Raw genomic sequence first — 17,151 nt, 5'->3', positions numbered from 1 at the left:
TTAACCATCTGTGTGTCTTTTTTTGAAAAATGTCTATTCAAGTCTTAGGCCCATTTTTGATTAGAATTTTTTATTAATATTGAGTTGTATGATCTGTTTGTATATTTTGGATATTAGTCCCTTGTCAGTCACATTATTTGCAAATATTTTCTCCCATTTTGTAGGTTGTCTTTTCATTTTATTGAAGGTTTCCTTTGCTGTGCAAAAACTTTTAAGTTTGATTAGGTTCCAGTTGTTTATTTTTGCTTTTATTTCTTTTGCCTTAGGAGACTGACCGATCCAAGAATACATTGCTACAATTTATGTCAAAGAGGGTTTAGCCTATGTTCTCTTCTAGGAGTTTTAGGTTTCAGTTCTTCCATTTAGGTCTTTAAACCATTTTGAGTTTATTTTTGTATATGGTGTGAGGAAATGTTTTAATTTCATTGCTTTACATGTGGCTGTTCAGTTTTGCCAACGCCACTAGTTAAAGAGACTGTCTTTTCTCCACTGTATATTCTTGCCTCCTTTGTCATAGATTAACTGACCATAGATGCATGGGTTTATTTCCGTGCTATTCTGTTCCATTAATCTATGTGTCTGTTTTTGTGCCAATACCACACTGTTTTGATTTCTGTAGATTTATAGTATAGTCTAAAGTCTGGGAGCTTTGTTCTTTTTTCTCGGGGTTGCTTTGGCAATTTGGGGTCTCTTGTGATTCCATATACATTTTAGGATTATTTGTTCTAGTTCTGTGAAAAATGTCCTGGGTATTTTGATAGAGATTGCATTAAATCTGTAGATTGTTTTGAGTAGTATGGCCATTTTAATACTATTAATTTTTCCAATCCAAGAGCACATGATATCTTTCAATTTCTTCACCCATTTCTTTGAATCATCTTCAATCTCCTTCATCAGTGTTTTATAGTTTTCAGCATATAAGTCTTTCACCACCTTGGTTAAGTTTATTCCTAGGTATTTTATTTTACTGATGTGATTTTAAATGGGATTTATTAGTGTATAGAAATGCAACAGATATCTGTGTATTAATCTTGTATCCTGCAACCTTGCTGAATTTATTTATTAGTTCTAGTAGTTTTAGGGTGGAGACTGTAGGGTTCTCTATACAGAGCATCATGTCATCTGCAAATAGTGACAGTTTTACCTCTTCCCTTCCACTTTGGATACCTTTTCTTTTTCTTGGCTGATTGCTGTGACTAGGAGCTCCAATACTATGTTAAATAGAAGTGGCATGAGGGGGCATCCTTGTCTTGTGTACCTGAATTTAGCAGGAATGCTTTCAGCTTTTCACCACTGAGTGTGGCTGGCAGTTTTGTCATAAAAATGGGCTTTATTATATTGAGATGTGTTCCCTCTATACCCACTTTGATGAGAGTTTTTATCATGAATGATGTTGAATTTTGTCAAATGCTTTGTCTGCATCTATTGAGATGATCATTTTTGTCTTTCCTTTGGTTAATGTGGTGTATCACATTCATTGATTTGCATATGACGCACCATCCTTGTGGCCCTGGAATAAATCCCACTTGATCATGGTATATGATCCTCTTTATGTATTGTTGGATTTGGTTTGCTAATATTTTATTGAGGATTTTCATCAATGATATTGGCCTATACTTTTCTTTTTTTATAGTGTCTTTTGTTTTGATATCAGGGTGATGGTGGCCTCGTAGAATGAGCTTGGGAGTGTTCTCTCCTCTTCGGTTTTTTGGAATAGTTTGAGAAGGATAGGTATAAGTTCTTCTTTATATGTTTGGTAAAATTCCCTGGTGAAGCCATCCAGCCCTGAACTTTTGTTTGCAGGGAGGTTTTAAATTACAGATTCTATTTAACTTCTAGTGATCAGTTTGTTCAAACTGTCTGCTTCTTTTTGACTCCGTCTTAGCAGGCTCCATGTTTTAGAAATATGTCCATTTCTTCTAGATTGTCCAATTTGTTGGCATATAACTGTAGTATTCTCTTGTGATCCTTTTATATCTCTGTGGTAGCAGCCGTTATTTCTTATTTTACTTCGGTCTTCTCTCCTTTCCTCTTGGTGACCCTGGCTAAAGGTGTATCAATTTTGTTTATCTTTTCAAAAAACCAGCTCTTGGTTTCATTGATCTTTTCTACTGGTGTTTTCGTTTTTTTGGATAACTATTTATTTCCTCTCTGATCTTTATTATTTCCTTCCCTCTGCTGATTTTGGGCTTTGTTCTTCTTTTTCTAATTATTTTATCAATAGGTGGTAGCTAGGTTGGTTTTTTTCTTGTTTCTTGAGGAAGACCTGTGTAGCAATGAGCTTCCCTCTTAGAATTGCTTTTGCTGCATCCCCATAGATTTGTAAAGCTGTGTTCTCTTTTTCATTTGTGTCAAGATATTTTCTGATTTCCTCTTTAATTTCGTCATTGACCCATTGGTTTTTTAGTAGCATGTTGTTTCGTCTCCACGTTTGTTCTCTTCCCGTTTTTCTTCTGTAGTTGATTTCTCATTTTATACTGCTGTGGTCGGAAAAGAGGCTTGACATAATTTCTCTTAAATTTGTTGAGGGTTGTTTTGAGACCCTTCCATGGGCACTTGAAAAGAATGCATTCTGCTTTTTTAGGATGTAGCGTCCTGTAGATCAACTAAGCCCAACTGGTCTATTGTGTCATTCAGGACCTCTGTTGCCTTATTGATTTTCTCTCCGGATGATCTGTCCATTAATGTCAGTGGGATGTTAAAGTCTCCTACCATTATTGTATTCCCATTAATGTCTCCCTTTATGTCTGTTGGTACTTGCTTTATATATTTAGGTGCTCCTGTATTGGGTGCGTATGTTAACGGGTGTAATATCCTCTTCTTGTATTGATTCCTTTATCATTATATAATGCCCTTTTTTGGTATAGCCTTTGTTTTACAGTCAATTTTTTCTGATATGAGTATTGCTACCTCCGCTTTTTTGTCATTTCCATTTGCATGAAATATCTTTTTCCATCCCCTCACTTTCAATCTGTGTCTTTCGCCCTGAAGTGAGTCTCCTGTAGACAGCATATTGAAGGGTCTTGTTTTCAATCCAGTCAGCCACCCTATGTCTTTTGATTGGAGTATTTAGTTCATTGACATTTTAAATGATTCATAGGTATGTACTTATTGCCATTTTATGTCTTGTTTTCTAGTTCTTTTTGTGGGGCTTTTTGTTTTCCCCATTGAGGTTTGATGCTTTTCTTCTGTATTATGCTTGAGTTCCTTTCTTTTTGGTTTTTGTGTATCTATTGTAGGTTTCTGACTAGTGGTTACCATGAGATTCATATACGCTTACGCATAACTATATCCACTTGCTTTAAACTGATAATCACTTAACTATATCCACTTGCTTTAAACTGATAATCACTTAAGTTCGAACACATTCTAAAAGATCTACATTTTATGGTTTTGAGGTCCTATTTTACATCTTCATGCTTATCGCTTTACTGTTCATTATAGTTATAGTCACTTTTACAATTGTTTTTTGTTTTTTAATCCACACACTGGCTTATTTAAGTGATCTCCAATCCTTACTATATTTTTGCCTTTCCTATTGGGAGTTTCCCTTTTCTATAGATTCTTGCTTCTTTTCCATTTAGAGAAGACCCTTCAACATTTTCTCCAGGGTAGGATTTGCTGAAATTTTTGCTTGTCTGAGAAATTCTTTATCTATCGTCTATTCTAAATCATAATCTTGCTGGTTAGAGTATCCTAGGTTACAGGTTTTTCCTTTTCAGAACTTTGAATATATCATGCCACTCCCTTCTGGCCTGCAGAGTTTCTGCAGAGAAATCAGCTGAGAGCCTTATGAGGGTTCCCTTGTAAATGAATTTTTCTCTCGCTGCCTTCAGGATCCTCTGTCTTTAACTTTTGCCATTTTAATTATGATATGTTTTGGTGTGGGTCTGTTTGGAACCCTCTGTGCTTCCTATACCTGGTAATTCATTTCCTTCTTTGGGTTTGGGAAGTTTTCAGCCATAATTTCTTCAAATGCATTTTCAATCCCCTTCTCTCTCTCTTCTCCTTCTGGGACCCCTATTATGCATAGGTTGGCACATTTTATATTATCCCATAGACCTTGTATGTTGTCTTTCGTCTTTCTGTCTGCTATTCTGATTGTGTAATTCCCATTTTTCTATCTTCCAGATCACTTACATGTTCTTTTGTGTCATTTAGTTAGCTATTCATTGCTTCTAGATTGCTTTTTATCTCAGAAATTGAATTATCTATTTTTGATTGGTCATCTGTAGTTTCTAGTTCCTTGTTAAAATTATGTGGGTTTAATCTTTTTAAAATCAATTAATTAGCATTTTTATACCAACATTTATAAGTCAGTATCCAGAAGAGTGTTTCTTCAGGGGTTTTTCTCTTGCTTTTTCAGTTGGGTCTGATTCTTCTGCCTTTTCATTTTACTTAACTTTCTCTGTTTCTATGAATGTAGGTGAAACAGTTACCTACTGTGTGGAAGGGTTTTTGTTTTTTTTATGTGGGAGCATTCCTAGGTAGACTGTGTGTGCCTACTGTCTTTGGTGTGAGGGCTGGATTGGTTGTGAATGCCAGCCCTGTCTTTCCTCAGGTGTGCTGGTCACTGTCGCCTTGACAGAGGGTGTGGTTGATGTAAGAGGGGCTAAAGCCTACGTAGGGTATGAAGCAGGACTTCCTCTCTACTCCATGGCTGTTGCCATGTCAGGAGTGGGGTCTGCTCCCCAGTTGCTGGAACAGAATTCCTGACAGTTGGGCTCAAGCAGCCTCTGTTCCCTTTAATGTATGTTTTTCCTTGTTCCTGCCCTGGGGCCTTTGCCCCAAAAGAGGGAAGTGGTGAAGTGAGGCTCATGTGCTCACAGAGGTCGGATGCATTCCCTTTGTAAGCATCTGTGGCCCTACTCAGAATCAGCCCACAGTGGCATCCTTTCCCCTTCTGTGGTCGGCCCAGATCTACTGTCAGGCTAAGAGTGGGGGTCAGGGTGTTATGGTTGCAGGAATTAAAGTGGCTGCGCTGCCATCAGAGGTCTGGGCTGCTTCTGGGTTTCTGTTTGAGCAAGCACCAACACCAGCTGCCCCACCTGAACCACACCTCAAGTACCCTTTCCATCCCTAGATCGAGTCTTTTCTGCCTCAGATCCAGGGCAAAGCTGTGGCATGGAGTGGGCCATGAAAGCTCTGCTGGGAGCGGGGACTGTGGTGTGCTGCTCTCGGAGGCCTGCACTGCCTGAGCATATACCAACAATGGTCATCACTGCTGCCCCATCTGGACCACACGCCAGGTCCCCTGGCCATCTGTGCATCACTAAATTGAGTCTTTTCCCAGGACCTTAGATCCTGGGCCAAGCCATGATGTGCAGTGAGTGGGGCTTGGGTGGTCACCCCACCCAGACTGGGGAATGTGGCAGGTGCCAGTGCAGCGTTCTCACTGCCCTGTTGGTAAGCCAGCACACTCTTCTAAGTGGAGTCTAGGCTTCTCCGGTCCTTCTGTCTGTCCCACAGCTTGTCGCAGCAGCTACGGGGGCTTGCTTCCTCACAAAGGACAGGGATGCCCAGTCGTGGCTCAACCTACTGGCTCCCCAGGGTGAGGGTCTGCCCCTGGGATCTTCCTTTTTCTCTAAGTCTCCTCCCAGGGGCACGGGTCCCAACCTACTGGTTTTTTTCCCCCTACCCTACCTGGTCACGAGGAAATCTTTCGTGCAGCATTGGCTGTACAGAATTTCTCCTGGTTTCCAGTTTTCCATAAGAATTGTTCCACATATAGATGTATTTTTGAGGTGCTGGGGTGGGTAGGGGAGGTGAGCTCCACCATCTTGATCCTGCTCCCCACGCATTCTTTACCTTTAAAGAAAATGAGGAGATCCTAACTGGGAGACTTTGTAAACACTGGTGGAGAAAAGGAATCAAAGGTGAGCCTAGAAATTTACTCCAAAAGTATAAGCCTGCATTTTCTATTACAGTACTAGAGATGCTGACCCCTGCTGAAGCTGTGTCTTAGCAAGTAAATGAAATCACTTTTTCAGTTGCTAGAATAGAGCTCTGACTCTTATAATAGTATGTAGGTGTTAACACAATGGAATATTATTCAGCCTTTAAAAGGAAGGAAATTCTGACATGCTGTGGCATGGATGAACGCTCAAACCCAAGATGCTAAGCGTTCTTCAGTCACAGAAAAACAAACAGCATATGATTCCACTTACATGAAATACGTATAGAAATCAAATTCATAGAGAAAGAAAGTATAGAATGATGGTTGCCGGGCAGGGGAGGGAATAGGAGTAGTTGTTTAATGGATATGGAATTTTAGTTTGGGAAGATGGAAACATTCTGGAAATGAAAAGTGACAATGGTTGTACTATATACTTAGTGCCACAGAACTATACATTTACAAGTGGTTAAAATGATAAGTTTTATGTATATTTTACAATGATGAAAACTAATGCTTGGAGAAGTTGTTAAATTTCCCATGTAATTTTAAGTGGAGAAACCAGAATCCAGACACTCCAGAGAAACATTCCCAGCCACCATCCTATCTCTAAAATCATAGAGAGAGTTAGCTGATTCAGGAAAAAGGGGGATGTGTAGACAGATTATAATACATCACTGCTCTTTCAAACTTGACACGAAAGTAACGTATACATCACTGCTCTTTCAAACTTGACACGAAAGTAACGTATCTAACCCAAGAGTATTAGAGCCAACAGCACTTCTGTAAAAGCCAAAGAAACTAACTGAACGGTGCTGTATATATAACCTTCAAGGAACTGTTTTCTATAGATGAGATGATATAACCTTCAAGGAACTGTTTTCTATAGATGAGATGAAGCAGGGTATAACAGAAGGCAAAAATGAATAGGAGTTGGTGAGAACCACATGAGGAATACTGTGAGATGAAGAAAAGTGGCCATCTAATCTACCTCTGAGTAGTTACCCTGAAGTAACCTTGCAATGAATCAGCCTGGAAATATATCTGACAAGGTTAAAGTGTCCTAGCCACAGAAAAGTCTGTTTAAACAAACTGGATCATACAGCACTAGAACTTCCCAGAGCCTTCTACCAATATTGTGGTATGTCCACTGCTTGATGTGAGGCCAAATTGAGATCCCATTGGACCTCATTTAGAGTAATGTTGAAGATATTTGCTAGTGAAATTAAATCCTCCTGTTCAGAGTATTTGTTAGTGAAAGAACCACAAATAAATAAATGATTTCTTATGCTGGCCAGAACCAGAAGTAGAAAGAAAATGCCCTTACTCATACTTCAGGTTCTAGAAGACATCAAAAGTTATCAAATCATCCATTACTTCATCTGATCTTCCAAGACTTCAGCCTAGTTCCAAATAATAGAATGGTTTAGCCACCTTTGAGGGATTATTTAATTTAAGGGAATGTGTCCCACAGATGAATGTGGGCCTAAGAAGTAGAGAGTGTGCTAACCTAAAAAGTCAGCACGCCCCTGCTTTTCAGCTCCTACTTCTGATTTGTGTGACAGGTCAGAGACCATTGTCCCCATAAGGCTCTCCCAGTGGCCATTTTACAGTCTCACCAAAGAGGCCCTTTCTGATATGAGTCCTTCTTTTCACTGGATCCCCACCTAAGACTCAATGGTAACTTAGATGATCTTTTAATACATATTTTAATCTACAGGCCCCCAAATGAGAAGTCATGACCCTAAGAAACCTGTAGGAGCAGCAAAGCATAAGAAAAAAAAAAAAAATCACTGTTTTTAAGGTTAGACTCAATCTTCTATCACAGCTCTGCCACCTACTAACCTGATGACCTGAAGCAAGTTATAGCACACTAAACCTCAGACCCTCCTCTAAAAATGGAGATTAAAAAAATCTCTAACTGCCTAAGTTTGTCAAGGGTAAAATGAAATAATGCAGAAATTCTTGATGAAAAATAAATATTTCCTTCTCTCATAAGAAGCATCAGTATTGCTTTTGCTCCTCTTGGGACCATCCCCTCTTGAACTTCACAATAGGAAAAAAAATTGTCCCACCTCCTCAACCCAAGCTTTGTCAGTGCCTTACCTAGTTTGCGCTTGAGTGGATTCATTTTGGCCCTTCTCATTCCTCTAGAGGGGACATATTTCTTCAGTTCTAGTTATCCCATGACAGTATAGTTACACGAACTAGGTGCCTTTTAGGATCACCAGTTATAAATCCCAGAGAGTTTAGGATTCTTTGAGCAGCTATCATAGAAAGCACCCTATAAGCCCTTGTCTTCAAGACCTACAATATACCAAGAAGGAAACACTCCTTGAGTGAAAATGGCTGGGCATTTATAGTCAACACTGAATCTTTGAGACTTGGTCATTAAAGTTTAGAACTGAAGACCGATTTGTAAAACATACTTCAAGATAAATGTCTCCATGGTAAAAAGGGTCCTGGTGTGGCAAAGAAAAGGAGCCTCTACTATGTGGCAGAATGACCCATGTGAGAACCATGCAGTACAGATAGGACTTACCTGCAACTATGGGTATAGGGATTCTCAACGTATGGCAGGGTGCTCTCCAGGCAGCAGGAATGGGTGTGTGCATATACATCCTCATGTCAAATTTGGATCTAGTCGCCACTGAAGACAACTGTAAAAGCAGGATAATACTCTAATTAGGGGGACAAAAGTAGGGATCAGGAACTACTATGTTTAAACCTGATTAAATTCCCTTGTTTTGGGTTAAGATGGTGGTTTAAGTACCAGGGGATATTTGTCAATATCTGGAGGCATTTTAACTGGGAAGAGGTGTCATGGGTGTCTAGTGGGAAGAGGCTAAGATACTACTAAACATCCTGTAAAACAGGACGTGCTCTCACAATGAAGAATTATCCAGCTTGAAATGTCAATAGTGCCAAGGTAAGACAACACCAGATTGCTAGTGCTGTCGAGTGCCTGGAATGTATTCTTTCTGAAGAATATCATCCTAGATCTGTAGAAACAAACCCACTTTAAAAATAAAGTCTTGTCACACAAGGATAAACAAGCTTATGAGGAGACAGTCGTGCATGAGAATCAGGAAAACTTGTCAGTAGAAGCAAATATGCAGAGGCTCCAGATATTTGGACTATAAGCTTAGTATGTTCAAGAAGTAAAAATCAGATGGCCAACATTTCCAAGGAGCTGAAAACCACAAAAAATTACAGAGCAGAATTGGTGAAGAAAAAAAATACTAGAACTGAAAAATACAATAATCCCAATTAAGAATGAAATGGATGGGTTTAATAGCAAATTAGAAATAATTTAATAGAGGACTGGTGAACTGGAAGGCAAGTCAGAAAGAAATATTCAAAATAAAACTCAGAGATGGGGCTTCCCTGGTGGCACAGTGGTTGAGAGCCCACCTGCCGATGCAGGGGACACGGGTTCGTGCCCCGGTCTGGGAAGATCCCACATGCCGCGGAGCGGCTGTGCCCGTGAGCCATGGCCGCTGAGCCTGCGCATCCGGAGCCTGTGCTCCACAACGGGAGAGGCCACAACAGTGAGAGGCCCGCATACCACAAAAAAACCAAACCAAAACAAAAAAAAACTCATAGATGAAACACTGACAATAAGCTAAGAAGAAGTAGAGGACACAGTAAGAACAGAAGTAACAGCAATATTAGAGTTAACGACAGAATTTTCCAAAGTTCAAAATATGAACCACCAGATCCAAGAAAGTCTAAGAAACCAAAGCAATATAAATTAAAAGCTATCTATTCCTAGACACATCATAATAAACTTCAGAAAATTTTTTTAAATCTTAAAAGCACCCAGAGGAAAAAAGACATTAAAACCAAAGGGTCATTACAGTAGGATGGTATACAACAGTCCCCCCTTATATGCAGGGGATATGTTCCAAGACCCCCAATGGATGCCTGAAACCACAGATAGGACCAAGCCCTAAATACACACGATGTTTTTTTCCTCTACACACCTATGATAAAGTTTAATTTATGAATTAGGCACAGTAAGAGTAGCAGTAATAAAAATAGAAACGTTATAATATACTGTGATAAAAAATTATGCAAATGTAGTCTATTTCTCCCTCAAAATATCTTACTGTACTATACTTACCCTTCTTGTGATGACGTGAGATGATACAATGCCTTCAGGATGAGATGAGGTGAAGCGGGGTGAAAAGTCAAAGGGAACATCATCTGCTTCCGGTGATCCTGGATCACTGATCCATGACGACGTTGATGGTTGGAGATCCTGAGCAAAATGGAACTGGACAGTGTGAGATTAATGTGCTACTCAGAACAGTGCCAAATTTAAAACTTATGATTTGCTTATTTCTGGAACTTTCTGTGTAATGTTTTCTGAACATGGTGTGCTGAGGGTAACTGAAACGGTGGAAAAGTCAAACCACAGATGAGGGGGTATTACTTTAGATTTAAACTCACATCAGTAAGTATATTGGATGAATAGATTTACCCCATTTAAATTCTGTCAGCTGAATTTCTTGGGAAATAAACAATAGCCCTTGTAGTTATTGACAAGATATATAAGGATTCCGAAAGGGTGAAAGTCAAAGGATGTTAAGGCGCATAAATATATCACTTAAAGTTTTAGGAATTAGGCTGACAGCTAATCTCTCAAGCAAAACCACAAAATCCAAAAAGTAAGGACATGCTCTATTCAGTATTCAAAAAAAACACGAGAACTTTCACTAGAAGCCCTGCCCTAAAGTTGATGAAGCTATATTAGTATCCTTTAAAGGATACTTAAGGTGACGAGCATTACTGTAGATTAAAACAGACGCTTCACAATGATCAAAGGCTTGACTTACCAGGAAAATAAGACAATTTTAAATTTTATTCCTCTAATGACACAGCCTCAGAATATTTAAAGGAAAGACAGAACTATAAGGAGAAATAGACAAATTCACATGTTGTGGGAATAACTGATACAACACAGAAGAAATAACATTTGAACAAAGTATTTTCAAAAACTGATTGATGTATTGGGTCATAAGGCGAGTTTCAAAAGGTATTGAATCTACTGAATATGCTTTGTGAAAATGCAAACTGAAAAATAAATTAAGCTAGAATATTTATTTCCATCAATGGAGGAATTCACTTCTAAATAACCAGCAGGTAGAGAAATCATGATGGAAATTAGAAAATATTTTGAGCTGAAAATTTCATGAAAAAATGTCGTGGACTGTAGCAAGATCAGTACATATATAAGATTTTAACTTTTAAATACAACAGACAGATGAATATTAATGAGCTAACATCCATCAAGAGATTAGGAAAATGGTGAATAAAATTTAAAGGGTTAAAATATTAAAGCCAAAATTTGATTCTTTAAAATGTCTAATCAACTTTTTAAACTTTTGACAAGACTGAATCAAATCAGAGAGGGACAAACAAGTAACCAGTATCGAGAATGAAAGAAGGGACATGGTATATCACTACGGAGGCTGTAGAAGTTGAGAGCATTATTTAAAAACTATACCAATATATTTTAAAACATAAGTAAAATTGAAAATTTTATATCCAATAACCAAAACTGAGAATAAAATATCTGAATTTTTCAAATTAAAAAAACTTGAATATAATTAGAAGTCCAAACTCAAAGCTTTCATTAGCAACAACAGTTTAAGGAGAATACCAGTCTTCCAGAGAATAAAGAAAAAAGACCAAGATTGACCAGGATGACAGAGTAGAAGACCCTGAGCTCACCTCTGGTCAAGGACATAACAAAATTACAACTATTTACAGAACAACCATCCATGAAAAAGACTAGAACCTACCAGAAAAGATCTTATACAACTAAAGATATAAAGAAAGAGCCAAAACAAGATGAGTTAGGAAGGGCTGACTCATGGTATAGTCAAGTCCTATATACTCGGGTAGGTGACCCACAAACAGGAAAGTTACAATTGCAGAGGTTCTCCCCAAGGAGTGAGGGGTCTGAGCCCCACATCGAGCTCCCCAGCCCAGGGGTCCTACACCAGGAAGACAAGCCCCCAGAATGTTTGGCTTTTAAAGGCCAGTGGGGCTTACTCTGGGAGTCCCAGAGGGCTGAAAGAAAGACTCCACTCTTTAAGGGTACACACAAAAGCCTCACACATTTAGGGACCCAGGAAAGCAGTAGTAAATTCAAATGAGCCCCAGTAGACCTACCTGCTGATCTTTGAGAGCCTCCTGGAGAGGCACGAGGGAAACGAAGCTTGCCCAGGGGACACAGACATTGGTGGCAGCTTTTTTTTTTTTGGTGGGGGGGGGTGTTACGCGGGCCTCTCACTGTTGTGGCCTCTCCCGTTGCGGAGCACAGGCTCCGGACGCGCAGGCTCAGTGGCCATGGCTCACGGGCCCAGCCGCTCCGCGGCATGTGGGATCTTCCCGGACCGGGACACGAACCCGTATCCCCTGCATCGGCAGGCGGACTCTCAACCACTGTGCCACCAGGGAAGCCCCTTGGTGGCAGCCATTTGGAGGAGCTTGTTCTACTACGTGGACATTGGTGCTGGGAAGCATCACTCTGGAATCCTCCCTCTAGCCTACTAGCCTCAGAACTCAGCCCTGTCCCTTCCCAACAGCCTGTAGGCAGCAGGGCAGGGGCCTGGCCCCAGGAAACAGTAGCCCCACAGCCCACAGACCTAGCCCACCCACCAGCAAGCCAGCACTAGCCCTGGGACCAACCACCAGCAGGCCAACACAAGCTTCAGAACATCCTGGACCCTGTAGGCAGCTGTGTCCAGGAATCAGCCCTACCCACCAGCAGATTAACACCAGCTCTGGGTCCCCTGAGCCCTACAGCTAAACCCCAAGGCCCAGTTCTGCTTGCCAGTGGCCAGACACTAGGCCCCAGGACCTGGCTTTAGCCACAAATTGGTGGGCACCAGCCCGAGGCTCTCCTGGACCCCAGCTCTGCTCACCCATGAACCAGCACTAGCCCTGGGGTGCTACAGCCAGCCACCTTGTGATCCTAGCCCTGCCAGCAAATGGCCAGCAAGCTCTACAAATTTTAAGGCATGGCAACAACTGGACCAGGAGACCAACCAAGCCTACCAGACTGCCCACAGTCATCAGCCCACCACAGCAGAAGGACCCAAGCAGCCTCAGAGAGGGCAGCCCTAGCACACAGAGGTCTGGTGATGAGAGAGGAATGCGCTGCTGGGACATATAGGTCCTCTCCTGCAAAGGCCATTTCTGCAAGGTTGGGAAGTGTAACCAACCTACCAGATAACTAGAAACAAAAACAAAAGTTAGGCAAAATGAGGCAATGGAGGAACAAGAGAAACAACAAAGGAACAAGAGAAAAACCCAGAAGAAGAAAGATTATTGAAGAACTCAGAAGACTAGATACACAGATCAAGAAGTCAGTAGTGGGCTTCCCTGGTGGCGCAGTGGTTGAGAGTCCGCCTGCCAATGCAGGGGACACGGGTTCGTGCCCTGGTCCGGGAAGATCCCACATGCCGCGGAGCGGCTGGGCCCGTGAGCCATGGCCGCTGAGCCTGCGCATCCGGAGCCTGTGCTCCGCAACGGGAGAGGCCACAACAGTGAGAGGCCCGCGTACCGCAAAAAAAAAAAAAAAAAAGAAGTCAGTAGTTTTTAAACAAAGAGTTAGAAAATAAAGAACCAAACATATGAAGAATAATTGAAATGAAAAATACACTAGAAGGTATTAATGGACCAAATGATACATTCCTTTCTATCAGGAAGCTGGGATACAGTAGTGGAAATCACTATTCCTGAACAAAAAGAAAATAAGTAAGAACAGTTAAAGAGATCTCTGGGACAACATCAAGCATACTAACATTTACATTATAGGAGTCCCAGAAGAAGAGATATAGGGGGGGACCTTCAAGATGGTGGAAGGGTAAGACATGGAGATCACCTTCCTCCCCACAGATACATCAAAAATACATCGCCATGTGGAACAAAACCTACTGAACGCTGGCAGAAGACCTCAGACTTCCCAAAAGGCAAGAAACTCACCACGTACCTGGCCGTATGGCTGACAGGGTCTTGGTGCTCTGGCTGGGTGTCAGGCCTGAGCCTCTGAGGTGGGAGAGCCGAGTTCAGACATTGGTCCACCAGAAACCTCCTGGCCCCACGTAATATCAATCGGCAAGAGCTCTCCCAGAGATCTCCGTCTCAACGCTAAGACCCAGCTCCACTCAACGACCAGCAAGCTCCAGTGCTGGACACCCCATGCCAAACAACTAGCAAGACAGGAACACAATGCCACCCACTAGCAGAGAGACTGCCTAAAATCATAATTAGTTAACAGACACCCCAAAACACACCACCAGATGCAGTCCTGCCCACCAGAAAGATAAGATCCAGCCTCATCCACCAGAACACAGGCACTAGTCCCCTCCACCAGGAAGCCTACACAACCCACTGAACCAACCTTACCCACTGGGGGCAGACACCAAAAACAATGGGAATGACGAACCTGCAGCCTGCGAAACGGAGACCCCAAACACAGTAAGTTAAGCAAAATGAGAGGACAGAGAAATCCACAGCAGATGAAGGAGCAAGGTAAAAACCCACCAGACCAAACAAATGAAGAGGAAACAGGCAGTCTACCTGAAAAAGAATTCAGAGTAATGATAGCAAAGGTGATCCAATATCTTGGAAATAGAATGGAGAAAATACAAGAAAGGTTTAACAAGGACCTAGAAGAACTAAACAGCAAATGAACAATGATGAACAAGACAATAAGTGAAATTTAAAATTCTCTAGAAGGAATCAATAGCAGAAAAACTGAGGCAGAAGAACGGTAAGTGACCTGGAAGATAAAACAGTGGAAATAACTACCACACAGCAGAATAAGGTAAAAAGAATTGAGGACAGTCTCAGAGACCTCGGGGACAACACTAAACGCACCAACGTTTGAATTATCGGGGTCCCAGAAGAAGAAGAGAAAAAGAAAGGGACTGAGAAAATATTTGAAGAGATTATAGTTGAAAACTTCCCTAATATGGGAAAGGAAATAGTTAATCAGGTCCAGGAAGCGCAGAGAGTCCCATACAGGATAAATCCAGGAAGAAACACACCAAGACACTTATTAATCAAACTATCAAAAATTAAAAACAAAGAAAGCATATTAAAAACAGCAAGGGAAAAACAACAAATAACTTACAAGGGAATCCCCATAAGGTTAACAGCTGATCTTTCATTACAAACTCTGCAAGCCAGAACAGAGTGGCAGGAAATATTTAAAGTGATAAAAGGGAAAAACCTACAACCAAGATTACTCTACCCAGCACGGATCTCATTCAGATTCAACGGACAAATTAAAACCTTTACAGACAAGCAAAAGCTAAGAGAATTCAGCTCCACCAAACCAACTTTACAACAAATACTAAAGGAACTTCTCTAGGCAGGAAACACAAGAGGGGAAAAGACCTACAATAACAAACGCAAAACAATTAAGAAAATGGTAATAGGAACATCGATATCAATAATTACCTTAAATGTAAATGGATTAAATGCTCCAACCCAACCAAAAGACATAGACTGGCTGAATGGATACAAAAACAAGATCCATATATATGCTGTCTACAAGAGATCCACTTCAGATCTAGGGACACATACAGACTGAAAGTGAAGGTATGGAAAAAGATATTCCATGCAAATGGAAATCAAAAGAAAGTTGGAGTAGCAATTCTCATATCAGACAAAAGAAACTAAAATAAAGACTATTACCAGAGATAAAGAAGGACACTACATAATGATCAAGGGATCAATCCAAGAAAAAGATATAACAATTGTAAATATTTATGCACCCAACATAGGAGCACCTCAATACATAAGGCAAATGCTAACAGCCACAAAAGGGGAAATGGACAGTAACACAATCATAGTAGGGGACTTTAACACCCCCCTTTCACCAATGGACAGATCATTCAAAAGAAAATAAATAAGGAAACACAAGCTTTAAATGATACATTAAACAAGATGGACTTAATTGATCTTTGAACATTTTATCCAAAAACAACAGAATACACTTTCTTCTCAAGGGCTCATGGAACATTCTCCAGGATAGATCATACCTTGGGTCACAAATCAAGCCTTGGTAAATTTAAGAAAAGTGGAATTGTATCAAGTATCTTTTCCGACCACAATGCTATGAGACTAGATATCAATTACAGGAAAAAAATCTGTAAAAAAAAATACATATACATGGAGGCTAAACAATACAATACTTAATAACCAAGAGACCACTGGAGAACAGACCAATCACAAGCACTGAAATTGAAACTGTGATTAAAAATCTTCCAACAAACAAAAGCCCAGGACCAGATGGCTTCACAGGCGAATTCTATCAAACATTTAGAGAAGAGCTAACATCTATCCTTCTCAAACTCTTCCAAAATATAGCAGAGGGAGGAACACTCCCAAATTCATTCTACAAGGCCACCATCACCTTGATACCAAAACCAGACAAGGATGTCACAAAGAAAAAACTACAGGCCAATATCACTGATGAACATAGATGCAAAAATCCTCAACAAAATACCAGCAAACATAATCCAACAGCACATTAAAAGGATCATACACCATGATCAAGTGGGGTTTATTCCAGGAATGCAAGGATTCTTCAATATACGCAAATCAATCAACGTGATACACCATATTAACAAATTGAAGGAGAAAAACCATATGATCATCTCAATAGATGCAGAGAAAGCTTTCGACAAAATTCAACACCCATTTATGATAAAAAAAACCCTGCAGAAAGTAGGCATAGAGGGCACTTTCCTCAACATAATAAAGGCCATATATGACAAACCCACAGCCAACATCATCCTCAATGGTGAAAAACTGAAAGCATTTCCACTAAGATCAGGAACAAGACAAGGTTGCCCACTCTCACGGCTCTTATTCAACATAGCTTTGGAAGTTTTAGCCACAGCAATCAGAGAAGAAAAGGAAATAAAAGGAATCCAAATCGGAAAAGAAGAGGTAAAGCTGTCACTGTTTGCAGATGACATGATACTATACATAGAGAATCCTAAAGATGCTACCAGAAAACTACTGGAGCTAATCAATGAATTTGGTAAAGTTGCAGGATACAAAATTAATGCACAGAAATCTCTGGCATTCCTATACACTAATGATGAAAAATCTGAAACTGAAATCAAGAAAACACTCCCATTTACCATTGCAACAAAAAGAATAAAATATCTAGGAATTAACCTACCTAAGGAGACAAAAGACCTGTATGCAGAAAATTATAAGAC

Source organism: Delphinapterus leucas, chromosome 2 (genome assembly GCF_059928025.1).
Source record: "Delphinapterus leucas isolate spDelLeu-1000000601 "Yukka" chromosome 2, BTC_Dleu_Yukka2, whole genome shotgun sequence".
NCBI lineage: Eukaryota > Metazoa > Chordata > Mammalia > Artiodactyla > Monodontidae > Delphinapterus > Delphinapterus leucas.
This window is presented reverse-complemented; position numbering follows the sequence as displayed.